At 42.8% G+C, this 15,797-nt stretch overlaps 1 pseudogene; it reads left to right on the top strand.

The window, feature by feature from the left end:
• Positions 1-11,138, top strand: part of LOC147728376 (uncharacterized) — a 69,534-nt pseudogene extending 58,396 nt beyond the window's left edge.
• The last annotated feature ends 4,659 nt before the right edge of the window (positions 11,139-15,797 follow it).

The following is a 15,797-nucleotide window of genomic DNA, read 5'->3' on the forward strand; positions in this document are numbered from 1 at the left end:
TCATATTCTTTGCATACTCACAGTGATTTCATACATCCAACATTCAATCTCACACAAACAAACCCCTCACAAATTATTTACATTTGAATTACAATTTTACAATATTCACAAGACGCCATAGACTATTAATATGTTAACTTTTTTCAGATTTGGAGCTCTTTATAAAGCAGCGTTAGTATGATCTTATGGCTCAACAAATATTGTCTACGCGTTTCGAACTCTCAATCAGTTAGGAGTTCTCATCAGGACCGAAGCTGTGAAGGAAGCAGAGAAATCCTTTCTTTAGTAACTTAGTACTCTTACTTACAAACTAGTTCTACCACTTTTCGCTGATGCCTCTTACCTTAATGAAAGATTTGTATTGATACTCTTGACGCTGGACCCTCTAATGCAGGAGAGAATAAAATAACAAATTTACACCTAATTACTTTTATGACATCTTAAATTCAATATCCTTTTTCAGACCAGTTTTTAATTTGGACTTACTTGATTTAAGTAGTCCACAACAAGTTCAAGTTCAAGTTTAGCATTTGTATAGCGCACTACTCACCCAGAGGGTCTCAAGGCGCTTGAGGGAGGGGGGTACTTTACTTATCGAATATCCAAGTTTTTAGTTGTTTTCTGAAGGAGTGGTGGTTCTGTGTAAGGTGGAGGTGGGTGGGGAGAGAATTCCAGGTTTTGGCCGCCAAGTAGGAGAAGGATCTTCCCCCCATGGTGGATCTATGGATGCGTGGAATTGCGGCGAGGGCTTGATTAGACGATCGTAGTTGGCGGGGGGGGGTAAAAGGACAGGCTCGTGTTGAGGCATTCGGGTCCTAGGTCGTAGAGGGCTTTGTGTGCATGGGTGAGGAGACGGAATGTTATTCTCTTGTTGATGGGGAGCCAGTGGAGGTCTTTCAGGTGACCGGAAATGTGAACTTGGCGGGGGATGTCTAGTATGAGTCTGGCTGAGGCGTTTTGGATGCGTTGGAGTTTTTTCTGTAGTTTGGCTATGGTTCCGGCGTATAGGGTGCTTCCGTAGTCCAGTCGGCTTGTGACCAGTGCGTGGGTGACCGTCTTTCTTGTTTCGGTGGGGTTCCAACGGAAGATTTTTTTGAGCATACGTAGGATGTTGAAGCATGATGATGAGATGGCGTTGACTTGTCTGGTCATCAAGAGGGAGGAGTCCAGGATGAAGCCTAGGTTACGTGCGTGGTCCGTGGGTATGGGTGCGTTTCCCAGGGCCGATGGCCACCATGAGTCGTCCCAGGCGGAGGGGGATGATCCTAAGATGAGGACTTCCGTTTTGTCCGAGTTCAGTTTTAAACGGCTGTTCTTCATCCACTCGGCTACTTCTTTCATCCCTTCGTGTAGGTTGGTTTTGGCGGTGTTTGGGTCTTTGGTGAGGGAGAGGATCAGCTGGGTGTCGTCTGCGTAGGAGATGATGTTGAGGTTGTGATGGCGCACGATGGATTCGAGGGGACTCATGTATACGTTGAAGAGGGTGGGACTGAGTGATGATCCTTGTGGTACGCCGCAGATGACTTCGGTGGCCTCTGATCTAAAAGGGGGGAGGCGGACTCTCTGGGTTCTTCCGGCGAGGAACGAGATGATCCAGTCCAATGATTTTCCTTGTATTTCGGCGTTGCTGAAGCATTGTAAAAGGGTGCTATGGCAGACTGTGTCGAAGGCTGCGGAGAGGTCAAGTAGGATGAGTGCAGCTGTTTCTCCATTGTCCAGTAGTGTTCGAATTTTGTCTGTTGCTGCGATGAGGGCGGTCTCTGTGCTGTGTTTGGCTCGGAAGCCGGACTGTGAAGGGTCGAGGGATTTGTTGGATTCGAGGAAGGCGGCGAGCTGACTGTTGACAGCTTTCTCAATGACTTTGGCAGGGAATGGGAGGAGCGAGATGGGGCGGTAGTTCTTAAGTTCAGTGGGGTCTGCTGTGGGTTTCTTCAGGAGGGCGCTGAGTTTGGCATGTTTCCAGCTTTCCGGGAAGGTAGCGGAGTTGAGGGAGCAGTTGATGACGTCTCGGAGATGGGGTGCAATAACGGAGTTAGCTTTGTTGAAAATGTGGTGGGGACATGGGTCGGTTGGCGATCCTGAGTGGATGGAGTTCATCAGGCGGATGGTCTCTACAGTGGTGATTGGGTTCCAGGCCTAAAGGTTGTTGGAGGGGGGTTTTGGTTCGGAGGTGGGTGGGGTGGACTGGTCTCCGGAATGGTTTACAAAGCTGTTATGTATGTCGGCGATTTTGTTGTGGAAGAATGAGGCTAGGGGGTCGCAGAGGTCTTGGGAGGGAGTGATATCGTTGGTGCCGGCGGTGGGGTTGGTAAATTCTTTGACGATGTTGAATAGTTCCTTGCTGTTGTGGGCGTTGTTGTCTAGTCGATCCTTGAATGCTGATTTCTTGGTGGATCGGATCAGTTGGTGGTGTTTGCGGGTGGCGTTTTTGAAGGTAGCCAGGTTGTCAGTGGTTGGGTTTTTTCGCCAGGCTTTCTCGAGGGTGCGACAGATCTTCTTGGATTTCTTAAGGTCATCGTTGAACCAGGGGGCTTTTTTGCTACCTTGCTTGATTTTATGTTTTTTTGGGGGTGCTAATTCGTTAAAGCTGTGAGTGATCCATTGTGTGAGGTTGGTGGCTGCAAGGTTTGGGTCCGATGATATAGCAGGAGGGTTTTGGTGAAGCGATGTGAAGAGCTGGTCGGTGGTAATTTTGTTCCAGTTTCTGCGCGGAATTGGTTGTGGGTGGTTGTGGGTCGTAGTCTTTTTGTAGTTGAAGTGAACGCAGCTGTGGTCAGTCCAATGGAGAGCTGTGGTGTGGGCGTGTGGGCTGATGAAGTCAGTGATGTCTTCGCTGAATTGTGTGCGGGGTCCTGGTGGTCTGTAAATGAGGGTGCCTCTGAGTGTGGTCTTGGGGTCGGTGTGGATCTGGAAGTGGAGGTGTTCGGTGGCTGCAAGGTTGTCGTCCAAACTGGTCGTGATGCGGATGGTGTTCTTATGAACAATGGCGATGCCTCCTCCTGTTTGGTTGATGTGGTCCTTACAGATAATCTTGTAGCCGTCAGGGATGGCTATGGCGATGTCGGGTGTTGATGAGGCGTTCATCCAGGTTTCTGTAAGAAAGGCGAAGTCCGGCGATGTGGTGTCGAGTAGGTTCCAAAGATCAATGGCGTGTCTGTGGACCGAGCGGGTGTTGAGCAGGATGCACTTCAGGTGGTTAGTGTTGGAGCTCTGTTTGGAGTATGTGGATTTGGTGTGGGTCTTGATGCAGTCGAATTTGCAGGAGTGGCTGGTGAAGGGTCCATGGGTGTGTCCTGGGGTGGCTTGGTAGCAGTTTGGCGGTCGGCCGGGGTTAAGGGCTGAGAGGGTTGCGGCGTCGTACATTATGCGGGCGGAGTGGATGTTGCGGGGGCCAGGGGGTTTGGCGCTGGGCGCGGTCCAAGCGGACGGGCGTAGATGGGCTTACCTTTGGCGCGCCTTAGGCGCGCATGGGGCGCGCCCGCAGCGCGTGAACGCTGCGCGTCAGCTGTTCTGACATAAGTGGAGAGTGGAGGGGGGCAGAGCGAGGGAGGAGCAGCTGGGAGGCGGGAGCGGGGAGGAGAAACGGGCCAGGAGTCAACAACAAAATGGCAGCACAAACAAAAAGCGAAACAGGGGCACCACCGGAATAATGCTATGATCTGGGCAGCGGCACAATCAGGCACAAATAATTTTGCAGGCGATGCGAGCAGTGCAACAATGACAATTAACACCAATGAGCAATAAGCACAATTAATAATTAACAGCAAGCGCTACGATGCCAGGCTACGATACCAGGCGCTACGATAATGTTACAGGCAATGCGAGCTCAATTAATAATTAGCAGCAAGCGCTACGATACCAGGCAGTAAGGAGGAGTATAGCGCTACAAAGTCAGGATGGCCAGGGAGCGTGGGGAGCGACCGCTTTTATGTTTGATTTGTTCGGGGCCCTACAGAGAAAAGAGATTAAAGGTTTCCGTTTGACTTGAATCTATGCACACTTTGGGCAATGATTGGAACGTGCTTGGAATGTAACTTACATGTCAAAACAGCCCACGATGTGTATAATGCTGGGCAATGTTAGCGTGCGGTGGCAGCCTGCAGGGAGAGAAGCACCGAAGGATTCAGTATTCTTGAATTCATAAAATGTGCCAATCGGTTTAGGGCGCTTGCAGAGGCTCGGTCTTACCTTTTTGACACAAGACGGGAAACTAATTCTGCTGGCTCTGGCTTGTCGTAGCATTTTGTTCAGAGCTCCGGCTTCGATTATACATGTATTCCCGTGCTACTTCCTGGGTGAAAGGAATCTTGGGAAATGTAGTCGCATGTGTCAATGGGGCTTCTATGATTGAACCAGTCGCCATGTATAAACGATCAATAACAGCACTAATCATTACTCAAATGGTGTCCTCCGTTCTGTTTGAAAATTCTTGTATAATGTTGCAGCACACTTTTGACGCGCTGTGATTTGCTGGTTGTTTTTGAGCTGAATCAGATGGTTTATCTGTTCGTCTAAGTAGCCAGTTTTTTTCTGGTACTGCAAGTATTGACTTTGCCTATATTTCTTGTCTGGCAGGATGAAAAAGAGGAATGCAATTTAAAAAAAATGAGGAATGCAATTTTGAAAGAGGAGGCTTTTGTAATTTGATTTGTTTTGTCAGTCTTCTTTTATAGAATCTATATTTGGATCTTTGGAATACGAGTCTATGTACAATGTTTATCACCATGAAATCGTTGTTTCTATTGTCCGCAGTTTTTTTTTAAACAAGTGATTGGGCTTCACTGGGTATTCGTGTTCTGTGGGGGACTGTGAACATATGCGTCTTCGAGGATCTGAGTTTAATTCAATTTGTACATCTCGCTAAGCTCATTCAAACAATTGACCTCTGAATTGAATTTGACAATAAGCATCGCTTCCCTTCTAGATAGCTTTGCATCAAGGTCTCCACCTCGGATGTCATGCTCAATTTTTGAAATCACAGTCCACTTTATATCTATTTCAGTGTGATTGCTCAGGCGCCAATGGTTGACCAAAGGTGCGGTTTGTAAATTTTTTCTGATTCTTGACTTATGCTGTGAAATTCTTGTTCAGACCTCTTGGTTTGTCTTTCCAATGTATAACATGTTGCATGGGCATTTTATTCCAAATATGACATACCGAGATTTACATTTAGAGAAAGTCTCATGTTTCCAAAAAATGTTGTTGTGTTTGAAAACCGATCCTTCTTCAGTGGTTGCACAACAGATGCACGTTCCACATTTGTGGTGACCCTTGATCGGTGGAAGACCGACCAAAGTTCTCATTGTAATATGTTCTTTTTGGGGGAGTGCTGCCCGTACTAATTGGTTAGCTATACTGCGATCTTTCCTAAATGCAAACAATGGCACACTATTCAAAGAGTCATGGAGATTTTTTAGCAAGTGCCAATTGCGATTAATTACCTTTTTTAGCATATTGGAATTTGGGCAATATGTTGACACAAACACAATTCTGTTTAATGTCCACCACGCTCTCTTCATCGATCTCTTTAATAGATTTTTGGGTAGCCGCATAACAACAAATTTTCGGTTAATTTAATTGCATGTATTTGGTATTCGTCCTTAAACTGGCAATTTCGGCATATAAGGAGATATTGTCTGTAGGGTAAGTTTTCTTTCAAACTCTGGATATGGTTGCTCGCAAAATACAGTGACTTATTGCGGTCATTTGGTTTCTTGAAAAGAGTTGTTACTAGGCCACCTTCTGAGGGATACACCTCAAGATCTAGGAACAGCATTTTTCTTTTTGAGTGGCCTAGGCTAAATTTAATTGCTTGTGTCCTATTGTTCAGCCATTCGTAAAATCCAAGCAAGTCCTCCTCGCTACCGGTCCATACGAAGAATATGTTGTCTATATATCAACTCCAGTTGTTGATCCATTAACCAAAGGGATTTATTTGGTAAACAAAAGTTTCTTCGTATCGGGCCATGAATAATACCGCCAGCTCTAGGGCGAAAGGGCAACCCATGGCGACTCCACCTGTTTGAAAATAAAAATCTCCATCGTGGTTGAAATAATTTCTTTTTAACGCAAAATCCACCAATTTCACAATTAATTCAGTTGGTACTTTTTGAGGTTTGTCACGGGTTTCTAAAAAGGATTCTAGTACGTGAATCCCTTCATCCTGGGAGATTTGAGTGTATAAGGACACCCTATCCATACTCACAAGCCAGTGGGTGTTTTCATCAAATTCTATTGGTATCAATTTATTGATAACATCTGTTGTGTCCCTTATAAAGGATTTCACATTTGGCATAAACGGTTTAAGGAAAAAATCAACAAATTTTGCAATAGGTTCCATCAGCGATTCGCATCCAGAAACTATTGGCATTCTAGGCAGTGAGCTCTCGTTTTTATATATTTTGGGCGAAATGTACAGTATCAGAATCCGAGGGTTTTTATTTTGAGAAATTCCATTTCTTTTTTGCCCAAGAAGCCTTGACTGTTTCCTTCATCTAAAATGGAATGCAATTGGTTCTTTAATTCCAATGTGGGATCCTTATTAATTTTCTTGTAACATGTTATATCATCTAACTGTCTTTTGACTTCAGTGATGTACAATGTTCGTTCCCAGATGACAATTGAGCCTCCTTTGTCGGCTTGCTTAATCACCACCAACGTGACTTTCTTTTGATTTATGCAAATATATGCGAAGGTTTCATTTTCAGACATTCTCAAACAAACAATACCAAATAACCATTCACAACCACCAAATCTTAACAACTGGAACTTAAGAAGAAGGAAGTGTGCTTCAGAAAGGACTCTCTTTTGTACCGACAAAAATGACAGACTTCGTGAAGTTGAAAACAGAAGCGATAGAATTCTGTCACAAGATCAGATTAAAAACCTTCTTCTCCGAACATTCATATGAACCATCAGTAGAGACAACAGGCTTGAGGAACAAATCACTGTTCTGCCCTCCAACTAACAAAATCCCAAAGGAAGTAGTGATATTTGAAAGGACAATCTTATCCGCCATCACGGAGATAGAGAAAAAGAAGAAATGGATAAAACACAATATAACAAAGTTTGAGTCGGAAGCACTAACAAATCTAAAGAAAGACAAGTCGGTGGTGATTAAGCAAGCCGACAAAGGTTGCTCAGTTGTCATCTGGGATCGGACATTGTACATCACTGAAGTCAAAAGACAGTTAGATGATATAACATGTTACAAAAAAATTGATAAGGATCCCACATTGGAATTAAAGAACCAATTGCACTCCATTTTAGATGAAGGAAACAGTCAAGGCTTCTTGGGCAAAAAATAAATTTAATTTCTCAAAATAAAAAACCCTTGCTTTCCGTTACTGTACGTTTTGCCCAAAATACATCAATCAATCAATCAAGACATTTATAGAGCGCACTACTTACCCGTAGGGTCTCAAGGCGCTTAGGGGGGGGGGGTTCCGTTACTGCTCGAACATAAAAACGACAGCTCACCGCCTGGAAGGCCAATAGTTTTCGGATGCGAATCGCTGATGGAACCTATTGCAAAATGTGTCGATTTGTTTCCTTAAACCGTTTCTGCCAAATGTGAAATCCTTTATAAGGGTCACAACAGACTTTATCAATAAATTGACACCAATAGAATTTGATGAAAACACCCACTGGTTTGTGAGTATGGATCCGGTGTCCTTATACACTCAAATTCCCCAGGATGAAGTGATTCACGTACTAGAATGCTTTTTAGAAACCCGTGACAAACCTCAAAAAGTACCAACTGAATAAATTGTGAAATTGGTGGATTTTGTGTTAAAAAGAAACTATTTCAACTTCAACGGCGATTTTTATTTTCAAACAGATGGAGTCGCCATGGGATGCCCTTTTGCCCCAGAGCTGGCAGTACTATGCATGGCCCGATACGAAGAAACTTTTGTTTACAAAAACAATCCCTTTGCTCAATAGATCAACAACTGGAGTTGTTATATAGACGACATATTCTTTGTTTGGACCAGTAGCGAGGAGGACTTGTTTGGATTTCACGAATGGCTGAACAATAGGACACAAGCAATTAAATTCAGCCTAAGCCACTCAAAAAGAAAAATGCCGTTCCTAGATGTTGAGGTGTATCCCTCAGAAGGTGGCCTTGTAACAACTCTTTTCAAGAAACCAACTGACCGCAATAAGTCACTGCATTTTGTGAGCAACCATCCCCGGAGTTTGGAAGAAAACTTACCCTACAGACAATATCTCCGTATACGCCGAAATTGCCAGTTTAAGGACGAATACCAAATACATGCAATGAAATTAACCGAAAACTTGTTGTTACGCGGCTACCCAAAAAAACTATTAAAGAGATCAATGAAGAGAGCGTGGTGGCTACCACGGGAATGTCTCCTTGAAAAACAAACCAAAAAAGAATTAAACAGAATTGTGTTTGTGTCAACATATTGCCCAAATGTCAACATGCTAAAAAAGGTAATTAATCGCAATTGGCATTTGGTAAAAAATCTCCATGACTCTTTGAATAGTGTGCCATTGTTTGCATTTAGGAAAGATCTCAGTATAGCTAACCAATTAGTACGGGCAGCACTCCCCCAAAAAGAACAGATTACAATGAGATCTTTGGTCGGTCTTCCACCGCTAAAGGGTCACCACAAATGTGGAACGTGCATCTGTTGTGCAACCACTGAAGAAGGATCGGTTTTCAAAAACAACAACATTTTTTAGAAACATGAGACTTTCTCTAATTATAAATCTCGGTATGTTGTATACGGAATAAAATGCCCATGCAACCTGTTATACATTGGAAAGACAAACCAAGAGGTCCGAACAAGAATTTCACAGCATAAGTCAAGAATCAGAAAAAATGTACAAACCGCACATTTGGTCAACCATTGGCGCCTGAACAATCCCACTGAAATAGATCTAAAGTGGACTGTGATTTCAAAAATTGAGCATGACATCAGAGGTGGAGACCTTGATGCAAAGCTATCTAGAAGGGAAGCGCTGCTTATTATCAAATTCAATTCGGCGGTCAATGGTTTGAATGAGCTTACCGAGATCTAAAAATGGAATTAAACTCAGATCCTCAAAGACCAATATGTTCACAGAGGCCCACAGAACACGAATACCCAGTGAAGCCCAATCACTTGTTTTAAAAAAACTGCGGACAATAGAAACAATGATTTCATGGTGATAAACATTGTATATAGACTCGTATTCCAAAGTTCCAAATATAGATTCTATAAAAGAAGGCTGACAAAATGAATCAAATTACAAAAGCATCCTCTTTCAAAATTGCATTCCTCATTTTTTTTAAATTGCAACCCTCTTTTTCATCCTTCCAGACAAGAAATATTGACAATGTCAATACTTGGACCACCAGTAAAAAACAGGCTACTTAGACGAACAGAAAAACCATCTGATTCAGATCAAAAACAACCAGCAAATCACAGCGAGTCAAAAGTGTTCTGCAACATTATACAAGAATTTTCAAACAGAACGGAGGACACCAATAAATAGACGATTTGAGTAATGATTAGCGCTGTTATTGATCGTTTATACATGGCGGCCGGTTCAATCATAGAAGCCCCATGGACACATGCGACTACATGTCCCAAGGTTCCTTTCAACCAGGAAGACGCGCAGGAATACATGTATAATTGAAGCTGGCGCTCTGAACAACGCGCTACGACAAGCCAGAGCCGGCAGAATTAGTTTCCCGTCTTGTGTCAAAAAGGTAAGATCGAGCCCATGCAAGCGCCCTAAACCGATTGGCACATTTTATGAATTCAAGAATACTGAATCCTTTGGTGCTTCTCTCCCTGCAGGCTGCCACCGCAGGCTAACATTGCCCAGCATTTACACGTCGCGGGCCATTTTGACAAGTAAGTTACATTCCAACACGTACGAATCATTGCCCAAATTGTGCATAGATTTGAGTCAAACGGAAACCTTTAATTTCTTTTCTCTTTAGGGCCCGAACAAATCAAACATAAAAGAGTGCATGGTTGTGGACTACTTAAATCAAGTAAGTCCAAATTAAAAACTGGTCTGAAGCGTCAAGAGTATCAATACAAATCTTTATTTAAGGTAAGAGGCATCAGCGAAAAGTGGTAGAACTAGTTTGTAAGTAAGAGTACTAAGTTACTAAAGAAATGATTTCTCTGCTTCCTTCACAGCTTCGGTCCTGATGAGAACTCCTAACTGATTGAGAGTTCGAAATGCGTAGACCATATTTGTTGAGCTATGAGATCATTCTAACGCTGCTTTATAAAGAGCTCCAAATTTGAAAAAAGTTAACATATTAATTGTCTATGGCATCTTGTGAATATTGTAAAATTGTAATTCAAATGTAAATAATTTGTGGGGGGTTTGTTTGTGTGAGATTGAATGTTGGATATATGAAATCACTGTGAGTATGTAAAGAATATGAATGCGCAGAGGGTGATGTGTCATGAAAATGTATAGTAATTTTTTGTATTTGATATTGATGGTTTGAAATATAAAATTGGTGAAAATTAACCAAAATAATGAATCTGAAATAAAGAAAATTAAAAAAAGAGATTAATTCTTTCCAACAAACTGTGGATCTACATGGTGTATAATTTGCATGTTTTGAGAAATCAGAATAGGAATAATGATAACAGTATTGGCATTTGTTTTGTTCTATATTGGTCGGTGGCTTGGCCTTACTGTGGAGAACCCAAACCCAGTGGTGGCTTTTGGTCATATGCAAATCAGAGCAAGAGAAAGCATGGGAAACTTGTTCTATGTTGTCTGCTGAGCGTTCGTCTGAGCTTCGATCCGCTGCTCGTAAAGCTGTTCGTAGTACTACTCCTGCTTCTGAACTTATAGATAATATGAAAGGTTGGCAGGAAAGGGAGCAACTATATTTTACCGAGGTATTCGCCACAGAGGTCCTTGAGCAGTTTAGGAAACATTCTGATGAGTTGGAACCCGATGATATAGCAAATGACTGTAAGCAAATGCTTGATGGTCTTTTTGTCTTTTCTCAGGAGGCTGATTTAATCAGATGTTTGGTTAAAGCATGTGCTGATGCAGGCCGTTTGCAAGATTGGAAAAAGGCAGCAGAGGCAGCTGCACAAACATCTTCGATCAGCATGGCACGAGCTTCTACTCTCGGGAACAGATAAGACTATGATAGTACATGCAAACCTATGCGGGAAGCCGCACCTTTGTAAGTTCCTCCTAGAGGCATCGGAACAGATGATAGTAAGGATTCTGCTACTGCAAAGGGTTATTTTGTTTATAATTGGGTTTACACTCCTTAGAATAGAGCAAACGTTATGGCTCTTAAAACTGCACTACCTGATCCACAGAAAAATCCAGCAGCTTTTTATGAGGAAGTTGAGGGTGCTCTTAGATCTTGTACTATGACTTTGTCTGATATTTAAATGTTTTTCGGATTGATATTACCACAAAAAATGTGGAGAACTGTTCGTAAAGTTGATGACCGTGCTGCTTTTGGGCCAGATTGGAAAGATTTAGAACAAATGGATGTAGAAAGGGCACCCACACAGAAGTCATGTCAGCTAATTTTAGATCTTCCTGCAGCTATAATAGTTAAGTTAAAGACGATTATTCCTCCTAAAATGATAGACTGGACTGTATTAGCATCTTGTAAGCAAAAAGCAGATGAATCGGTTTCTGATTTCTTTACGCGCTTTGAGGAGGCATTCCACAATTTTAGTGGCCAATCATTGACAGATGACACAGGCAGGCATCTGTTTGTCGATAAATATGTCGCCAACCTGTTGCCAGGAATAGCTAGTCGCCCAAAGGCCAGTGAGAGTTCATGGACTACCTCTTCTCTGGTTTCTCTTTTAACTATGGCTCAGTATTATGAACGACAGGAGTTAGAAGCAAAGTGCACTGAGGATAAGAAAACTAAAGAATTAAAAACAAAGGTTATGTTAGCTCAGGCTTACGTTCTGCCTTCTAGAGGTAATGATAGAGGTGGACTTGGATCTTATCGTTTGTCTCTTCCTTTTTATACTTGTCAGACGTTGTCTGCTGACCAGTGTGCTTATTGCAGAAAATTTGGACATTGGGCTGCCAATTGTCCGGCACTGCGTGCTCAGTCAGCAGTACCCACGTGGACGGGGACAAATGAGAAATCGTTTGGGATATTCAGGGCCTAGAGGAAACACGGACAATCGTGCTAGGTTTGATACTAATATGCGTGGACAGGATGGTTTTAACACTTTTGACAGATGGAACCAATATCAAATGTTCGATTATGTGCCGTCTGATTTGAAAGTTTCTGCTTATGCATAGAATTGCCTAGGATGGGGTAAGGAATCAGTTGAAGTTCCAGTAGATCAGTAGGGTCCCTATGTTACAACACATTTTTTGGGTTCTACTGATCAGTTTCTGGTTGATACAGGAGCTACTCGTAGCGCCTTATCTAAACAATTGGTTCCAAGGGCTCCCCTGTCTGGCTTAACAGTTACATCGATAGGTTTCGAGGGAACACCTTCCCTTAGCCCACTGTCACAACCACTTGCATTTCATGTCGATAAGTTTACTGCTCCATGTCCAATTTTGCTTTCTCCAAACACACCGGACAATATTGTGGGACTTGATATGCTTAAATATTTCAGGGCTATGATACAATGTTCTCTGGCAGGAGTACGTGTTATTTTGAATGACAACTGCCCTGTGATTGAGAGATCCTGTCTTGTTAAAGAGGACATTGCATTAGCTTCACTCCCTAGTATTTTGTGGGCTACTTTAGACACCGATGTAGGGAAAATGGTTATTCCCCCAGCTCATATTAGTGTCAAGGAGGGTGCTTTATTGCCACGATTGCCTCAATATAAAACTTCTCAAGAAGGCGAAGAAGCACTTGTACGCATTGTCCATGATTTGATTAAAGTAGGAGTTGTGGAAGAAGTTCCATATAATGTTTGTAACAGTCCTATTCTTCCCATTTTGAAAAAAAGATACTGATAGTAGGATTTACAGATTCATTATTGATTTACGAGAAGTCAACAAGACTGTAGTGCCGCAATACCCTGTGGTTTCTGACATAACAACTCTACTTACCTTAGTTCCTCCAACGGCGACTACATTTACTGTTATTGACCTTGAGAACGATTTCCTTTCGATTCCTATTCATCCTGATAGCTGATATTTGTTTGGTTTCAGTTTGAATAATCAATCGCAGAGATTTTGTAGAATTCCTCAAGGGTACACTGAGAGTCCTAGCATTTACAGCCAAGCACTGAAACGACAACTTGATTCTTTCACTTTGCCTGAAGGAGTGGCTCTCATACAATATGTCGATGACATCTTGTTGGCAGCCGATACGCCTGAACAGTGTGAAAAATTTACTTTGTCTTTACTTTCCTTGCTTTCTTCACACCACCTTAAATTGCCACAGAAGAAATTGCAATATTGTAGACTGAAGGTTACCTACTTATGTCACCTTCTGTCTAAGGAGGGAGTGCACTTACACCAGATTGCATTCAAGCAATTTTAGACACACCAGTGCCGTCTACTCAGAAAGTTGTCCGTGCATTTATTGGTCTGACTTCGTTTTGCAGGCAATGGATATTAGGTTTTTCACACATTGTTAAACCCTTGCTAGCGCTTTTGACTAAAGACACTCCAATGCCCCTTCCATGGACAGATGAATGCCAGGATGCTTTTCGTCAGCTACAACAAGCTCTTTGTTCTGCATCAGTGTTAGGCACTCCAGATTACACGAAGGCTTTTACGGTTTATGTACACGAGAAAGATGGGTGTGCATTGTCAGTTTTAGTACAGACACACGGTGACAAGCAGCGCCCCCAGTGCATATTTTTAAGTGGTTCTTGATCTTGCTGCTCGTGCATTGCCTGGGTGTTTCCGTTCAGTTGCAGCAACAGCTGTGTCCATATGTCAGAGTGAAGGGATAGTTTTGTCACATAAATTGTTGGTGCTAGTACCCCATGCGGTTGATCCCCTTTTGAATCAGACTAAGGCACAACATTTGACTAGTGCTCGTTTGACAGGATACGAATTGACACTGTTGACCTCTCACATTACCTTGAGTAGGTGTGCGACTCTAAACCCAGCTACTTTGTTGCCATATCCAGCGACTAAGCCTCAGTCACATGAGCCTCATGATTGTATATTCCTTACTGAGGAACAGACAAAGGGTTGCGTCGATTTGCAGGATAAGCTCCTTTTAAATGCAGATGGGGAACTGTGTGTTGATGGGTCCTGCCTGAAGTTACCAGATGGCACAATTTCAGCTGCATATGCAATTACAACACTTGAGACGGTAGTGGAGACAGCACGGATACCACAGAAGTCAGCTCAAGCAGCTGAGCTAATAGCTCTGACACGAGCGTGTGAACTTAGCACTGATTTATGTGTGAACATCTATACAGATAGCTGCTATGCTTTTGGAGTGTCCCATGATTTTGGCCTACTATGGAAGGAAAGAGGCTTTCTTACATCTAATGGGATGCAGATAATGCACTGAGAATTAGTGCATAATCTTTTGACTGCACTGACATATCCGAAGAAAATAGCTATTGTTAAGTGTAGTGCACACAAGAACGTAACTGATAAGATAGGAAAAGGCAATGCCTTTGCAGATCGCTTAGCTAATGAGACTGCGATGCAACGGAGTACTAAATCTATGTACGTAGTGATGTCACAAGCTGGGCGTTGGCATGATGCTAGACAAGAAGTGCTAGATATACAGAGATCTGCCTCTGTGGAAGAACTTGAGCAATGGTCTAACAAGGGAATGTTGGAGGATGAGGGTTGTTGGCGCAATAAAGAGATGGATAAGTGGAAATTGTTAGTAGCCTATTTACAGACTATGGTTCAGATGGCACATGGACCGGCACATGTTGGAGCTTTAGCGATAACGAAATTGCTTACGCAAGTTTGGGAGCATCCAGAGATTTCCGGTACAGCTAAACGGATAATACTATCCTATGTGATCTGTTGGCAGTATAATCATGGAAAAGGGACACAAACTCCTACAGGAGGGTTTGCTACACCAACTGCACCTTTTGAATTTTAGCAAATTGTATTACATGCAAATTGAACATTGCAATAACTGGAAGTATGTTCTAGTGGTGGTATGTGCCTTCAGCAAATGGATAGAGGCATACCCTACCAAGGATAATACGGCTCTCACTACAGCAAAGGTGCTCTCAAAGGAATTCTTCCCTAGATATGGTGTTTGTAAACTTTTGTGGAGTGACAACGGACCTCATTTTATTGGGCAACTTGTTGAGCATGTCTTGAAAAGATTAGGGATCAAACAGAAGTTCCATGCAGTTTTTCACCCACAATCAGCAGGATTGGTGGAGAGGTATAACACTACATTGAAATTGAAATTAACAAAAATACTGGCTTCCACATCCTTGAAATGGCCTGATGCACTACCCTTGGCATTGTTGTCCATAAGATCGGTGCCACATTCATGATCTGGCTTACACCATATGAAGTGGAATTTGGGAGACCAATGAATATTTGGGGAGTTCTGAAGCCACGCTCCATACATGATGTACAATGTGTTCTGATGAATGATTACTTAGCACAGTTGACTGATAGTTTGATCTCTATTCTTCAACAGGTTCGAAAAGCTCTTCCTGACAGATCTATAGGTGAGGCCCATGAACTCCGACCCGGTGACCATGTAATGGTCAAGGTCTTCGAGAGGTCGAACAGCTTCGAGCTGAGGTGGCCAGGACCAGAGCAGGTGCTCCTAGCGACGAGAACAGCAGTTCGAGTGATGTACAGAAAGAACTGGGTCCATAGCACTCACTGCAAGCGAGTGTTGC

This window comes from Lissotriton vulgaris, chromosome 3_1 (genome assembly GCF_964263255.1).
Source record: "Lissotriton vulgaris chromosome 3_1, aLisVul1.2, whole genome shotgun sequence".
Taxonomy (NCBI): Eukaryota; Metazoa; Chordata; class Amphibia; order Caudata; family Salamandridae; genus Lissotriton; species Lissotriton vulgaris.